Source organism: Protomyctophum bolini, assembly GCF_963924005.1.
Source record: "Protomyctophum bolini genome assembly, chromosome: 6".
Classification (NCBI taxonomy): domain Eukaryota; kingdom Metazoa; phylum Chordata; class Actinopteri; order Myctophiformes; family Myctophidae; genus Protomyctophum; species Protomyctophum bolini.
The window spans coordinates 47,450,136-47,465,873 of record NC_137867.1 but is presented as its reverse complement, the minus strand read 5'-3'; the positions used below and the strand labels follow the sequence as shown (position 1 = coordinate 47,465,873).

The window sequence follows — 15,738 nt, the reverse complement described above, 5'->3', positions numbered from 1 at the left end:
TTTGATGAGTTACTGAGCATACATACCAACCTGGCCGAACTGAAGATTCTTTGTGGTCAGTGAGACGTCACTGTGTTTATACATTCTTATATCATGTTGTTCATAATTTTGTCATTAATCACATAAAAAACTGTGTCTAACATAACATTATATTTTGTTGTTAGAATCATATTCCAGGAAGACCAGATTTACATTTGGTGATGGTGTGTGTTACTACTACTCTACTGGGGAGAAGACCTGGGAGGACAGCAGAGCATTCTGTACAGCCAGGCAATCTGACCTGATGACCATAAAGAGCAGAGAGAAAGAGGTGCAGTGTGTGTGTGTGTGTGTGTGTGTGTGTGTGTGTGTGTGTGTGTGTGTGACATGTGTGTGTGTGTGTGTGTGTGTGTGTGTGTGTGTGTGTGTGTGTGTGTGTGTGTGTGTGTGTGTGTGTGTGTGTGTGTGTGTGTGTGTGTGTGTGTGTGTGACATGTGTGTGTGTGTGTGTGTGTGTGTGTGTGTGTGTGTGTGTGTGTGTGTGTGTGTGTGTGTGTGTGTGTGTGTGTGTGTGTGTGTGTGTGTCCATTAGTGCATGCTGTAACCTACTCCATCTAGTTGAGACACACATCTAGTATTGTACAGATTGTACTTCAGTAACCAGCTGCTTGTCTGTCCAGGTCTTTGTTGACAGACTCTTCAGATCCAAGTCTGTGTGGCTTGGATTGACCGACAACGAGACAGAAGGAGTGTGGAAGTGGGTGGATGGAACACCACTGACCACACCACCGTAAGACTTTACCTTCATTATTCTACTGAGGCCCATTCTATAAACGCCTTCTAAATATTGACCTAGGTTTTCTGAAAAACTTCAAATATTTAGATAGCAGCATCACATTTTGTAATACTGTACATACTGTACAGAACACCAAAAGGGATTCCCGACATTTATTTTCAGCAAACAACATTTCACATTATTTCATCTTCATATTTATTTCTAAATGGAATCAAAGGCTATAATACAACTCACAACATTACTCTGTATCCGTTGTCTATTTCATTGTCCAGTTAATTTGTATGTAAATATATAATCATTATATATATTTGATCTGAATGTTTTTTTTCATCATAATTCTTTTTATCATGACTTCAAATTATATTACATATATATATATATATATATTATAATGTAATATAATTTGAAGTCATGATTAAAAAAACTAAACATTCAGATAGAATCCTTGTTGTGAAGGTATTGTAATGTATGAATGTGTCTACTTCTACAGGTACTGGGAGCGTGGTCAGCCTGATGACCATGGTGGAGGAGGTGGAGGAGAAGACTGTGCTGAGTTTGGTACTAGAGGATGGAATGACTATCCATGTGGGTTGACACGCCATTGGATTTGTGAAAGAGTTTTCTAGCAGCACCTGATTAACCCTTTGTGGTGCCTGGAGCTACCACCCGTCAGGGGGGGGGGGTCTTTTTTTCTGAGCTTGTAGATCTGCTATTTTGGGAAATGTTCCCCCCAGAATATTTATGCTGGGGTTCAAGAGGGTAATTAATATTTCCATTATTCAGATAAAGGAGAGACTATTTATGTAATCAATGAATAACAGCCATCTGTTTCATTTTAACACGACAGACTGATAGATCAATAAAGTGTTTGTGAGGAAACTGGGTTTGGTCCAAATCAGGTTGTTAAACTTTAACAACCTGATTGAAGGTGAAGTGGTCCTTCAACAGTTAAAGGATCACTTCACCACTTTTCATGAACGATGTGGACATCTTGGTCTAGTTTTAGTCGACTAAATATAAGATTTTAGTCGATTAGATCTACAGTTGATTTAGTCGAACAAAATGTATTTTGGCGGGCCTTGATGCCGTCCTATGACGGCATAACTTGCTGAAAATAGCCGATCTACAAGTTCACAACTTGTGAGCTTGTAGATAGTCTGTTTTCAGCATGCAACTAATTGTAAAATGACTTGTACTGGATCTCTTGTCCACTAGTCCCTTCCTAACATTTTAGTCTAGTTTTTATTTGTTGACGAAATTGTCAGTATATTTAGTCTTAGTTTTAGTCATCATAGCTTAGTTCATTTAGTTTTCGTCAGTGGAAAAAGGTAGTCGACGAACATTTTTCGTCTTTCTTTATTTTAATTTTTTACATGGCTATGTTTAGTTTTAAATGCCCATGTACGTGTGGACAGAGCTTAAAGGACAACTTCACCACTTTTCTAATGTTCATCTTTAAGTTGCTTGTAAATATTGGTAATTGTGGTTGTTTTTCTTGTTTCTAAAGTGCTTATTTGGGCTTTTCTCCTAATATTGTTTAAACCAGTGATCCTTCACACAGCAACATTCCCATGTCAAGCACCCCCAATCATGACAGATTTGTGTTTTTAAATGTTTCAATAAAATGTTACACTAAAATGTACACTTCTTTCCAAGATTCCTTTTCTGCGATGTTTGAGGGCAGAAACTTCAGTACCATTGGGTTCTGACTTGTGGGGCTAAATGCATCACATTGAAAATAGCAGATCTACTAGTCCAGCTCACAATGCATCACATTGAAAATAGCAGATCTAGCAGCTCACAATGCATCACATTGCAACGTGTAACATTGTGACATTGAACCCACCTCACCCCTGCCCACTTTGACAGGCTGGAAGAATGGCTTAGGGTCGACGACAGAGTACAGCATCTTGCAATGGGTCTGGTCCACAAGATTCGATACACCACCAAGATACCCGCATGTACCCGTCTAAAATACTTCCTTAAAGTCCACAGCCACAGCACCATGCAGAGGGAGTTCAACAAACCACGTGCAACCCAGATTCGGCACAAACAAGGGACTAAATTAATTTCGCTCCTATATGCCACAAAAATGTGGAACGACCTACCAACAGTCATTAAAGACATGTGAATCCCTTGACTCCTTCAAAACCGCTCTCAAAGGGCACCTATACGGACGGCTGCAAACTGGCCTCCATAAAATCTGAATCCCCCCCCCCACCCGTTCCTCCCCTCACTGTGTGTTTTCCCACTTTTTACCTCCTTTAGGACGATTTCCTGTTTTTGGCTATATAGAAGTGTTCTCTATTCTCCTTCTCAATAACGCCAGCTTCTCTATTCTACTTCTCAACAATGCCACTATACCGACCCCCCAGGCTCCAAAACACGGACATTGGACAGAACTTTTCTCCACACTGCTGTCCAGGTGTGGAACAGCCTACCAGAACATGTAGTGGACTCCATCACAGACAACGGCCTTCAAGCCTTTAAACGCAGAGCTCACAGACATCTCCTGACCACCCCCCCCCCCCTCACACTGACTGTTGAGCTTCAGTGAACCATTTGATTGGCCAATGGATATGTATTTACTATGTATTACTTGGCTATTGTTCACAATTGCATCTAATAAAAAAAAAAAAAAAAAAAAAAAAAACTTCTCTATTCTTCCCTCATTGCACAATGCCAACTTCTCTATTCTCTCTCTCTCACACACACAAGACACTATAAAGGTCATTGACCCTTTCAGTTCAACTATAGGCCTTTCTGAAGGGTTCTATCTGGTGCAGAGCTGTGCTTCAGAGGGTCACCACTTATACCAACTACCCTGACCGTGACCTCGACCTTGACCCCGAGCTTGACCTAGAGTCCTCGACCCTGACCCCAACAGCCTACAGTCCAATACATTGTCTTAGTATGAAAGTGTGAAGAGAGACTCTTCAAATAATTTAATACAATTAAAACAGCCTCTCTTTCACATCATGAAACAATACAAGGAAGAATCATTTAGGAATGCTTAGCCCATTCTGACCGGGAACCCAATTTGGTGTTAGCATCATGTTATGCTTTAGCTATTGAAAAATAGCAGACCTACAAGCTCATAGCGCGCCACCGAGTGGCGCGCTATGAGCTTGTAGGTCTGCTATTTTCTGAAAAATCGAAGAACGACTGACATTTTTAGAATCTGATCTCAGGTCAGAATGGGGTTAATCAGACCAGTGTGTGTCCAGTGGAAACCTCGTATGAATCTGATCTCAGGTCAGAATGGGTTAAAAAAAAACGATGTTAAAGTCACTCTATCAACACCTGCCCAAGTTTGGGTTGTGGATGTGCAATGCATGCATGTCTTTGTTGTGAAATTTCACACCACAGTATAGCTGCTTTCTGATTGGCTGGAAGCAGTGCAATTTTACCACATCGCCGTTCTCTCAAAGAGTCCATCTTCAAACGTCCTCTCTTGTGACATCTGTCCGATCAAGCCGTGCAAGGAGAGCAGTCTGAAAACCCACTGCGATATCTGAAGACGTGTACACCTCAACTGGAGTCAACTCAACTCAGAAACTCAACTCAACCTAAAATGTCTGAAGACATCTACACCACACCAGAGCCGACCGACGACACTTATGAAACCCTCAGTGTTTCTGACCCCGAGAACGACTATGAAACCCTCAGTGTTTCTGACCCCGAGAACGACCACGAAACCATCCGTGTTTCTGCCCCTGAGAACACAGCACAGCATGGAGGTGGAGGTATAGAACTAACCGACCACGAAACCATCCGTGTTTCTGCCCCTGAGAACACAGCACAGCATGGAGGTGGAGGTATAGAACTAACCGACTACGAAAACCTCCGAGGTTCTGCCCCTGAGAACACAGCACAGCATGGAGGTAAAAAGAAGGAAAAAAAGAATAATACTATTACTACTTCTACTTCTACTATTACTACTGTTACTATTACTATTACTACTACTACTAATAATAATAATAATAATAATACAATAATTTAAACAATAATTTAAGTAACACATCTATCGTTCTTACGCAATAGCACCACAGGGCCTCTCTTGTCAATGCTTTATTGGATGTGTTTAATGGAATTCGCTTTTATTCACATTATGCCTTAATGTATACAATAACAGTGAAAATGTGTCTGATGTTTACATTCAGGATTTAAGAAGAATTTCTTCAAAGCTGTTGCGGCGTGTGTGGGGCTGCTCCTATTGGCTGGCATCATTGTCCTGGGCATACTCAGTGAGTAGCATTTTATAAACACTACTGTATCTTTATGTCTCATATTTGAGTCATGAAACAGGGGGTGGAGTTTGCTCAGAGTTGAGGAACTAGCAAAGCAGTAGACAGTATCGCCATAATTAAGCTGCGACAGGAAGAGGCCTGTAACCAGCTTTTTGCAATAAGCATTGGAAAAGCAGAACTTCATTCTGTAGGTGAGGATGAGTGTGTGTGTGTGTGTGTGTGTGTGTGTGTGTGTGTGTGTGTGTGTGTGTGTGTGTGTGTGTGTGTGTGTGTGTGTGTGTGTGTGTGTCTATGCAACAAGTCACAATATGACCTTTAGGAGTGCATTGACGCATGCAGAGCATATACAGCCAACATTATAGACATTTTGTCATGAACAGGTATCCACCAACACCAAAATAAATGACAGTGTGGACCTTTAGGACCTGGTCCTGTCTGCTAGCTGTCTGTCCATGTGGACACATAGTGGACTTAATGGCTTTACAATGACAAACGCTACATTACAGATTGACTGTCTGTCCCTGTGGACACATAGTGGACTTAATGGCTTTACAATGACAAACGCTACATAACAGAATGTCTGTCTGTCCCTGTGGACACTAGTGGACTTAACCCTGCAAGCCCTGGATATATTTCTACTTGCAAAAAATAGATTTCAACCTTACTACTACTTTCTACTACTAGGACTTTGCAGAGGACATTATGTAAAAAAGAAAAAAAAGGTTTAATGCAAATGTTATGCACATTTATAATGACAAACGCTACATGGCAGATTCACTAAGTCTGTCCATGTGGACACATACTGTAGATAGATACTTTACAATGACAAACACTACATGGCAGATTCAAACTCCTAGAACTTCAACCCCTGTAGCAACCAGACACCTCTCTTTGTCTCATTGTCAAATGCAGACTTACGATCACAATAAAGCTGGATGTAATACTAATCAGTTTGTTGATTATCCTTCTTGCAGATTTGGACCTGACTAAACTGAGAGACCAGTGGAAGACCAGTTATGATGAGTTACTGAGCAGACATACCAACATGACTGAACAGAGAGACCAGTTGCAGACCAGTTTTGATGAGTTACTGAGCAGACATACCAACCTGACCGAACTGAAGAGGATTCTTTGTGGTCAGTGAGACGTCACTGTGTTTATACATTCTTATATCATGTTGTTCATAATTTTGTCATTAATCACATAAAAAACTGTGTCTAACATAACATTATATTTTGTTGTTAGAATCACATTCCAGGACCAGATTTACATTTGGTGATGGTGTGTGTTACTACTACTCTACTGTGGAGAAGACCTGGGAGGACAGCAGAGCATTCTGTACAGCCAGACAATCTGACCTGATGACCATAAAGAGCAGAGAGAAGCAGGTGCAGTGTGTGTGGTGTGTGGTGTGTGGTGTGTAGTGTGTGGGTGTGTGTGTGTGTGTGTGTGTGTGTGTGTGTGTGTGTGTGTGTGTGTGTGTGTGTGTGTGTGTGTGTGTGTGTCCATTAGTGCATGCTGTAACCTACTCCATCTAGTTGAGACACACATCTAGTATTGTACAGATTGTACTTCAGTAACCAGCTGCTTTTCTGTCCAGGACTTTGTTGTCAGACTCTTCAGATCCAATAAGTCTGTGTGGCTTGGATTGACCGACAACGAGACAGAAGGAGCGTGGAAGTGGGTGGATGGAACACCACTGACCACACGACCGTAAGACTTTACCTTCATTATTCTACTGAGGCCTATTCTTCTATAAACGCCTTCTAAATACTGACCTAAGTTTTCTGAAAAACTTCAAATATTTAGATAGCAGCATCAAAAAAAATAAAATACTGTACATACTGTACAGAACCCCAAAAGGGATTCCCGACATTTCTTTTCAGCAAACAATATTTCACATTATTTCATCTTCATATTTATTTCTAAATGGAATCAAAGGCTATAATACAACAGTTACTCTGTATCCGTTGTCTATTTCATTGTCCAGTTAATTTGTATGTAAATATATAATCATTATATATATTTGTTTTGAATGTTTTTTTTCATCATAATTCTTTTCATCATGACTTCAAATTATATTACATATATATATTATAATGTAATATAATTTGAAGTCATGATTAAAAAAACTAAACATTCAGATAGAATCCTTGTTGTGAAAGTATTGTAATGTATGAATGTGTCTACTTCTACAGGTACTGGGGGCCTGGTCAGCCTGATGACGATGGTGAAGGAGAAGACTGTGCTGAGTTTGGTACTAGAGGATGGAACGACTATTCATGTGGGTACACACGCCATTGGATTTGTGAAAGAGTTTTCTAGCAGCACCTGATTAACCCTTTGTGGTGCCTGGAGCTACCACCCGTCAGGGGGGGGGGGGGGGGTCTTTTTTTCTGAGCTTGTAGATCTGCTATTTTGGGAAATGTTCCCCCCAGAATATTCATGCTGGGGTTCAAGAGGGTAATTAATATTTCCATTATTCAGATAAAGGAGAGACTATGTACGTAATCAATGAATAACAGCCATCTGTTTCATTTTAACACGACAGACTGATAGATCAATAAAGTGTTTGTGAGGAAACTGGGTTTGGTCCTGATTGAAGGTGAAGTGGTCCTTCAACAGTTAAAGGACCACTTCACCACTTTTCATGAACGATGTGGACATCTTGGTCTAGTTTTAGTCGACTAAATATAAGATTTTAGTCGACTAGATCTACAGTTGATTTAGTCGAACAAAATGTATTTTGGCGGGCCTTGATGCCGTCCTAATGACGGCATAACTTGCTGAAAATAGCCGATCTACAAGTTCACAACTTGTGAGCTTGTAGATACAACTAATTGTAAAATGACTGGATCTCTTGTCCACTAGTCCCTTCCTAACATTTTAGTCTAGTTTTTATTTGTTGACGAAATTCTCAGTATATTTAGTCTTATTTTTAGTCATCATAGCTTAGTTTTTATTTAGTTTTCGTCAGTGGAAAAAGGTAGTCGACGAACATTTTTCGTCTTTGTTTATTTAAATTTTTTACGCGGCTATGTTTAGTTTTAAATGCCCATGTACGTGTGGACAGAGCTTAAAGGACAACTTCACCACTTTTCTAATGTTCATCTGTAAAGTTGCTTGTAAATATTGGTAATTGTGGTTGCTTTTCTTGTTTCTAAAGTGCTTATTTGGGCTTTTCTCCTAATGTTGTTTAAACCAGTGATCCTCACACAGCGACATTCCCATGTCAAGCACCCCCAATCATGACAGATTTGTGTTTTTAAATGTTTCAATAAAATGTTACACTAAAATGTACACTTTTTTCCAAGATTCCTTTTCTGCGATGTTTGAGGGCAGAAACTTCAGTACCATTGGGTTCTGACTTGTGGGGCTAAATGCATCACATTGAAAATAGCAGATCTACTAGTCCAGCTCACAATGCATCACATTGAAAATAGCAGATCTAGCAGCTCACAATGCATCACATTGCAACGTGTAACATTGTGACATTGAACCCACCTCACCCCTGCCCACTTTGACAGGCTGGAAGAATGGCTTAGGGTTGACGACAGAGTACAGCATCTTGCAATGGGTCTGGTCCACAAGATTCGATACACCACCAAGATACCCGCATGTACCCGTCTAAAATACTTCCTTAATGTCAACAAAGTCCACAGCCACAGCACCATGCAGAGGGAGTTCAACAAACCACGTGCAACCCAGATTCGGCACAAACAAGGGACTAAATTAATTTCGCTCCTATATGCCACAAAAATGTGGAACGACCTACCAACAGTCATTAAGACATGTGAATCCCTTGACTCCTTCAAAACCTCTCTCAAAGGGCACCTATACGGACGGCTGCAAACTGGCCTCCATAAAATCTGAATTCCCCCACCCAAATCAATCAATCAATCAATCATCATTGCCACCTGATCATTGGATCCCAAAATGACAGCAATAGTACAACAGCGTGAAGTGTACACACAGCCTAATTTGCTTATACAACACAAGCAGCAGCAGCAGCAGGAAAGAGGGGGAAAAGGGTTCGTACCTTGAGCTGTCTTCTACTTTACATCATGAGTTGTTGGGGTCACAGTATTCCAGCCGGGCCAGGAGATGATGGAGGCATATGGACAGTGTGTCCAAGGCTTTGTTGGGGACACGGTCACAGTATTCCAGCCGGGCCAGGAGATGATGGAGGCATATTATGGATGAGGGTCCGGTCCGAGCAACTGTCAACGGAGTCTGGAAATGTTTTTGCGAGATGGAAGAAGAAGGATTTGACTTCCCCACACATACTGGCTATGCAAATTGTTTGACAATTTCTTATAATAATAATAATAATAATAATAATAATAATAATGTGTTCAATATGCTTGTTCAATTGTTGTTATTTTAGTATTTAAAAAAAAAAAAACATTTGCAGCTGTTGTGAGCTTGTAGATGTTATTCTCACTATTGTGTGACAGTCTTGTATCCCCTTGTTATGAAGATTGAAGAAGTAGGGTATTCATTTACAAACACAAACACAGCTCAACACAATATTATTCACTTCACAGGCACAGCACACACATAATAATTAATACTAGTTTCTTTGTTTGACCAAGTAGCCTAGTGACATACACACAACAGTCACAATTCACCTCTATTAACCATCAATGCTAAAGCAGCTAAGTGTAGGTATATAGGTAAGCTAACTCACCTGCGGTCTCTGGGGAATGGACGACGATTAAACTTCTCCTCCTGCTGTCACCGTCACGTCTCTGGGCAGTTTTCCACTCCCTGAGAACTCTGACAACTCTCCTCGTCTTCCACGAGGTTTATAACTTGTTTATTTCACTGTTTTACTACCAAACACACAGGAGTTTGAGTCAAACGCTCGGCCTGTGAACCTTACAACAGCGCGTGTGCGTGTGCGTGTGTGTGTGTGTGTGTGTGGTGGTGGTGGTGGTGGTGGTGGGGGGGGGGTTGGGTGGACCAGAGACTTTTAAAGAACCCGCGTCTGAAGCCTGCGACGCACTCAGTGGAGCCCCGCCGTTAAGTCTATGGTCTCTACCAATAACTTGCATTCACAGACTAGACTGAATTTACCGTATCAATCTATAGGGAGTATTTGACTAAAATGTTTTGTGTCTCTAGATGGTGTTTTATTTAATATATATTTTTTTGAAGGCTATATTTCCTTTTTGGATGTTTGTTTCGGATGTTTGCCCCGCAGCCCGGCTCATGATGACGATGCTCAGATGCAATTAAATGACAGACAGCTGGGTCCGCTCATGCCGGTCTACTTTTCCTTCACTTTTCTGCAGTCCATAGAAGCAACCACTAGAGGGAACCGTTTGCACTTAAAATTAAACCTAATATTTCAGTAGGCCTACCACCCAAATGATCAACCTCTGTTCTCAGCTCAGCGCTCATAGGCTATATAAATAAAACATATATGTTTTTGAAACCAAGGGCATTTCGTCTTTTGGGCACTGACTGACTGACAAAACGACAGTCATTTTCATTGTATTTTCATTGTATTGCATCAGTTTTAAAAATCGTGTGGCTAGCGGAGTTCACACCACCAACTATAACAAATAATATAATAATATCCACGGCTTGGGTTATCCGTGGATATCCACGGCAAACTACAGTAGAAGTACAATACATGAAATTCCATTCTGGAAAGGTACGTGTTCCATTCCTCCATTACTGAAATGAGTTGTTTGTTTGTTGTCTATTGGTGCACTATTCTATGTCTGCCTAAAAGTAGGCCTACAGTACTTGTTAAAGATTTAACTGGGGACCTGGAGTCTGTGAAATTAAATAATACAAAGTGTTATAGTTATAGTGCTCAGGGTGAAATAATGGTGAATGACACGTTTAGGCCATTTTCTGAGATTTGACCCAAAATAAATTTGCAAAGGTAATCGTTCAAGGTTTGTTATGATCCTTTAGGGCAGGGATACTCAAATAGATTTACCTGTGGGCCACATTACAAAAATGGCAAGGGGCCAGGGGCCAGTAGATAAAATTACGACATTAATGATAGGCCTACTTGATAACTTCTCTCTTTCAATTGCTTTATTTTCGCAAAATGTATCAAAGTACAATGTGCATGCACACAATATGTAAATAAATAAATGTGTTACATTTTCTTGCATAAACACAAAGAGCTGTTTCCATAACTGCACAAATTATTGCACATAACATGAGTAGCTGTTATAATAACATAATAACATAACATGAGTAGCTCTTTGCCTGCCTGCCTGCCTGCCTGTCTGTCTGTCTGTCTGTCTGTCTGTCTGTCTGTCTGTCTGTCTGTCTGTCCATGAGTAGTTATTTGTCTGTCTGTCAATGAGTAGCTGTCTTACTGTCTGCCTGTCTATGAGTAGCTGTCTGCCTGCCTGTCTATGAGTAGCTGTCTGTCTGCCTGCCTGTCCAATTGTCCATGAGTAGCTGTCTGTCTGCCTGCCTAATTGTCCATGAGTAGCTGTCTGTCTGCCTGTCTATGAGCTGTCTGCCTGCCTGCCTAATTGTCCATGAGTAGCTGTCTGTCTGCCTGTCTATGAGTAGCTGTCCGCCTTCCTGCCTGTCCAATTGTCCATGAGTAGCTGTCTGTCTGTCTATGAGTAGCTGTCTGCCTGCCTGCCCAATTGTCTATGAGTAGCTGTCTGTCTGTCTATGAGTAGCTGTCTGCCTTCCTGCCTGTCCAATTGTCCATGAGTAGCTGTCTGTCTTCCTGCCTGTCCAATTGTCCATGAGTAGCTGTCTGCCTGCCTGTCCAATTCTCCATGAGTAGCTGTCTGTCTGCCTGTCTATGAGTAGCTGTCTGACTGCCTGCCTGTCCAATTCTCCATGAGTAGCTGTCTGTCTGTCTGTCTGCCTGTCTATGAGTAGCTGTCTGCCTGCCTGCCAGCCAGCAAGTTGGTTAACAGAAAATAAATTGTTATGGCTGAGTAAAATAAAATACAATAAACACAATTTGCCTGAAAATAGATTACCCAGCTATGACCTATTTCATGAAAAAAAATGAGTAGTGATATGGCTGACTGAGTAAAATAAAACAATCTACCTGAAAATAGATAGCTATAAGTGAAGAGCAATTTCCGCAATTACCATTTCCGCAATTTCCACAATTTCCTCAATTTCCATTTCCGCAATTTCCATTTCCACCATTTCCGCAATTACCATTTCCGCAATTTCCATTTCCGCATTTCCGCAATTTTCGCAATTTCCATTTCCACCATTTCCGCAATTTCCGCAATTTCCATTTCCGCAATTTCCATTTCCATTTCCAACTATTAATGGCAGCTGGGTTTCATCATTCAAATAAAATAGAATTATGTCCGTTTAGCTATAAAATTATGTCAGGGAATAGGGATACACAGTATATGTCTTTCATTTGCATTGCATCTCCCCCCCCCCCCCCCCCCCCCAAGCTTTTATTTTCGTTCGAGTAATAGTACAACTCTAATAGTATTACTTATAATAATGTAATTAAAGATAACTTCATTCAGATTTATTTATTTTTATTTCATTTTCCAGATTTTCTTTTCTTCTTTTTTTTAGATTTTCATTGGTTGGCCAGTCATAATGGTCCCGCGGGCCTGATGTGGCCCGCGGGCCTGAGGTTGAGTATCACTGTAGTAGATGATTGGCACAGGGGTGAAAAATGGGTTACAAAATCATGGGATAAGAAATATATATTAAAAAAAAAAAGAGACGGTTGATTTCAGTGAGTTGATCTGTAACAGGAAGTGATGCCTGCATTCATTGGGTTGTCTTTCTTTCAGACATTTAGTTTTTCTTCAAAGAACAGACCAGTCGTGTTTTGACAAGCTTCAGAGACGGATATATGATCTGTTTATTGAGAAACAAGAGAAGCATTGATCCTTTATTAAACGTAAATTATGTCAGGGATCATCTCTGCAGAGCAACTAGCTGCTATTACCACAGAGACGTATACGTAAGATGGAACCACGGTAGCATATTAGATGAATGGATTCCGTTTCAACAAAACACCTTTGCACACGTAAATACATTTAAGTACAGCACAGTAGCCAAGAATCCTAATGGGGAAACAGAATAGAAATGTCCAGAAAAGTAACAGATAATGTAAAGGCATGCAGGAGATTCATCATTCATGCACGGCCATCAAAAACTAAAAACAAACTTTCAGGGGAAGATGTGGTGAGTCTTTGTTCATAATGCAGGCAACTCTATTTGTTTCTCCAACGAGATCTTTATCCTGTCCAGATCACACACTGTTAATGTGATCTTTATGACAGACTGTCCAGATCACACACTGTTAATGTGATCTTTATGACAGACTGTCCAGATCACACACTGTTAATGTGATCTTTATGACAGACTGTCCAGATCCCACACTGTTAATGTGATCTTTATGACAGACTGTCCAGATCCCACACTGTTAATGTGATCTTTATGACAGACTGTCCAGATCACACACTGTTAATGTGATCTTTATGACAGACTGTCCAGATCACACACTGTTAATGTGATCTTTATGACAGACTGTCCAGATCACACACTGTTAATGTGATCATAAGCCAAATTCCAATACCCAAAATCTCGGCCACTCGCTCACTCACACTCGCTCACTCCATCATGTCAAATTATGGTGAAATCGGTGTCCTGCCGAAATAAGTTACCATCGTGTGGACTTCACACAACTTACATGGAGGTCGATCTTTAAATCGGTGGCCTGAATACCGCTATAGGTTGAACTCTTGATAATAATGAACAAACTGCAGCGATGTCTACACGATTGTCACATATTTCAGCAGGTCACCAATTTCACTGTAGCACCACCATGCTGGAGTGAGCGAGTGTGAGTGAGCGAGTGGCCGAGATTTGGGGGTATTGGAATTTGGCTGTAATACGATAGACTGTCCAGATCCCACAGGCATGTGTACACATAGACATCAAAGGGGGCTTCATCCCCGGCCCTTTGCTTTTTTCCCCCACGAAGTCTCCTGAACGTGAACGCAGCATTTTGCGCTGAACAAATAGTGTTTATAAATCCATGTCTTGTCGTCACACCGTCCTGCATCTCCACTATAGCTAAAGAGTGCTGGGCTGCGCCCCCGGAAATATAGTTGATCTGCAAGCTCTCAATGCGTCGCAGCACGACACGTTGTGAGCTTGTAGATCTGCTATTTTCACTCTTTTTTTTTTCTTTTTTCAAAAGTGCCCTCTTAACCCATTCTGAACGGGAACCCATTTTGGTGTTAGCACTATGTTATGCTTTAGCTATTGAAAAATAGCAGATCTACAAGCTCATAGCGCGCCACCGAGTGGCGCGCTACGAGCTTGTAGGTCTGCTATTTTTTGAAAAATCGAAGAACGACTGACAATTTTTAGAATCTGATCTCAGGTCAGAAGGGGTTAATCAGACCAGTGTGTTGTCCAGTGGAAACCTCGTATGAATCTGATCTCAGGTCAGAATGGGTAAATGGGATTTCTCTCTGAACGTCACTGCAGAGCCACACGGCCATTTGCGAGAGATCAGATGGGATTTGTATTTGTGTGTACGGTATTCAGACATTGTTGATCCATATCTGCATCGATTGATTGCTGTGGTTAACAACAACAACAACACACAGATGTATAGTCGTGACTCGTGAGTCGTGAGTGGGCGCGTGTGGATAGTCAACGTATTGTTTGTGGCATCGGATACATTTGTACAATCCTACCGTCAGTCTCCGACTGTCCCTCACGTTATACAATATTCATTCATTTGATTCATAAGAAGGTTGTTTGTTTCCTTTTCTGGATGTCAAATGATCCGTCCTCTGCACAGTTCGCACACGTGTGTACACTTCTTTCAATGTCTCGTGTAGTGACATTATTAAACTCTTTATTTTTCTTTCAAAGAAAAAATATATGAACCCCCACTCCTAAAATATATACCTTAAAAAAGGTATTTTCCCTGTAATACCGGACCTCAACTGGAGGTTAAGTGCATTGCTGTTATACTGAAAAACACTGGTGGCAATGTTATGAATATGTACAACACTGTGTTACACAATGTTATGAATATGATGTACAACACTGTGTTACACAATGTTATGAATAAGTACTGTAAAACACTGTTACACAATGTTATGAATATGTACAACACTGTGAGAGCCACATAACACTGTGATTTCTACCAAAACAATAATGCTCGGCTCCAATTGTCTTTATTCAGACGGCAGCCATCTTGCGAGCAAGGTGCTATACCTACTGTAGGTGCAACCTCCCATTGGCAGCCCATTCGTCCACACAGAAAAGTCCTCTCTAATTATATTAAAAACGTCAAACTCGTCAACATTGCAGCTGTAGCCTACGAGAAGCTTGAATTATCCTCTTTCTATCTGCGAAAATAATAAGAAATAATCATCTGCAAGGACTTTCTTGACAGAAAGTAGCTCATAACATGTCTACGGTGGATTCTTTATGAAACAAACACGTCGCAGACAGTAGGACGATAATTCAAGCTTTCCGTATAACAGCTGCAATGTCGGCGAGTTTGATGTTGTTTAATACAATGAAATAGGACGTTTCAGTTTGGATGAACGGGCCGTCTACGGGAAGTTGCACCTATAGGGAGCACCTTGCTGGTAAGATGGTCTGAATAAAGACGATACCTACTCCAGTTCCGGTGACCTGGGAACGGTCGGCGTTAGGCATAAAGCTCGTGTTATTATGCGTCCTTAAAATAGAGCGGCCACTA

At 40.9% G+C, this 15,738-nt stretch overlaps 1 protein-coding gene across 1 annotated transcript in view; it reads right to left on the bottom strand.

Moving 5' to 3' along the window:
- Positions 1–12,840: 12,840 nt before the first annotated feature.
- Positions 12,841–15,738, bottom strand: part of LOC308317544 (fibroblast growth factor receptor 1-A-like) — a 64,954-nt gene continuing 62,056 nt past the window's right edge. Inside the window, exon 17 of the mRNA XM_080766631.1 lies at positions 12,841–15,738. This exon is cut by the window's right edge and continues 2,025 nt beyond it. The gene's annotated coding sequence lies outside the window, so the exon portion shown is untranslated.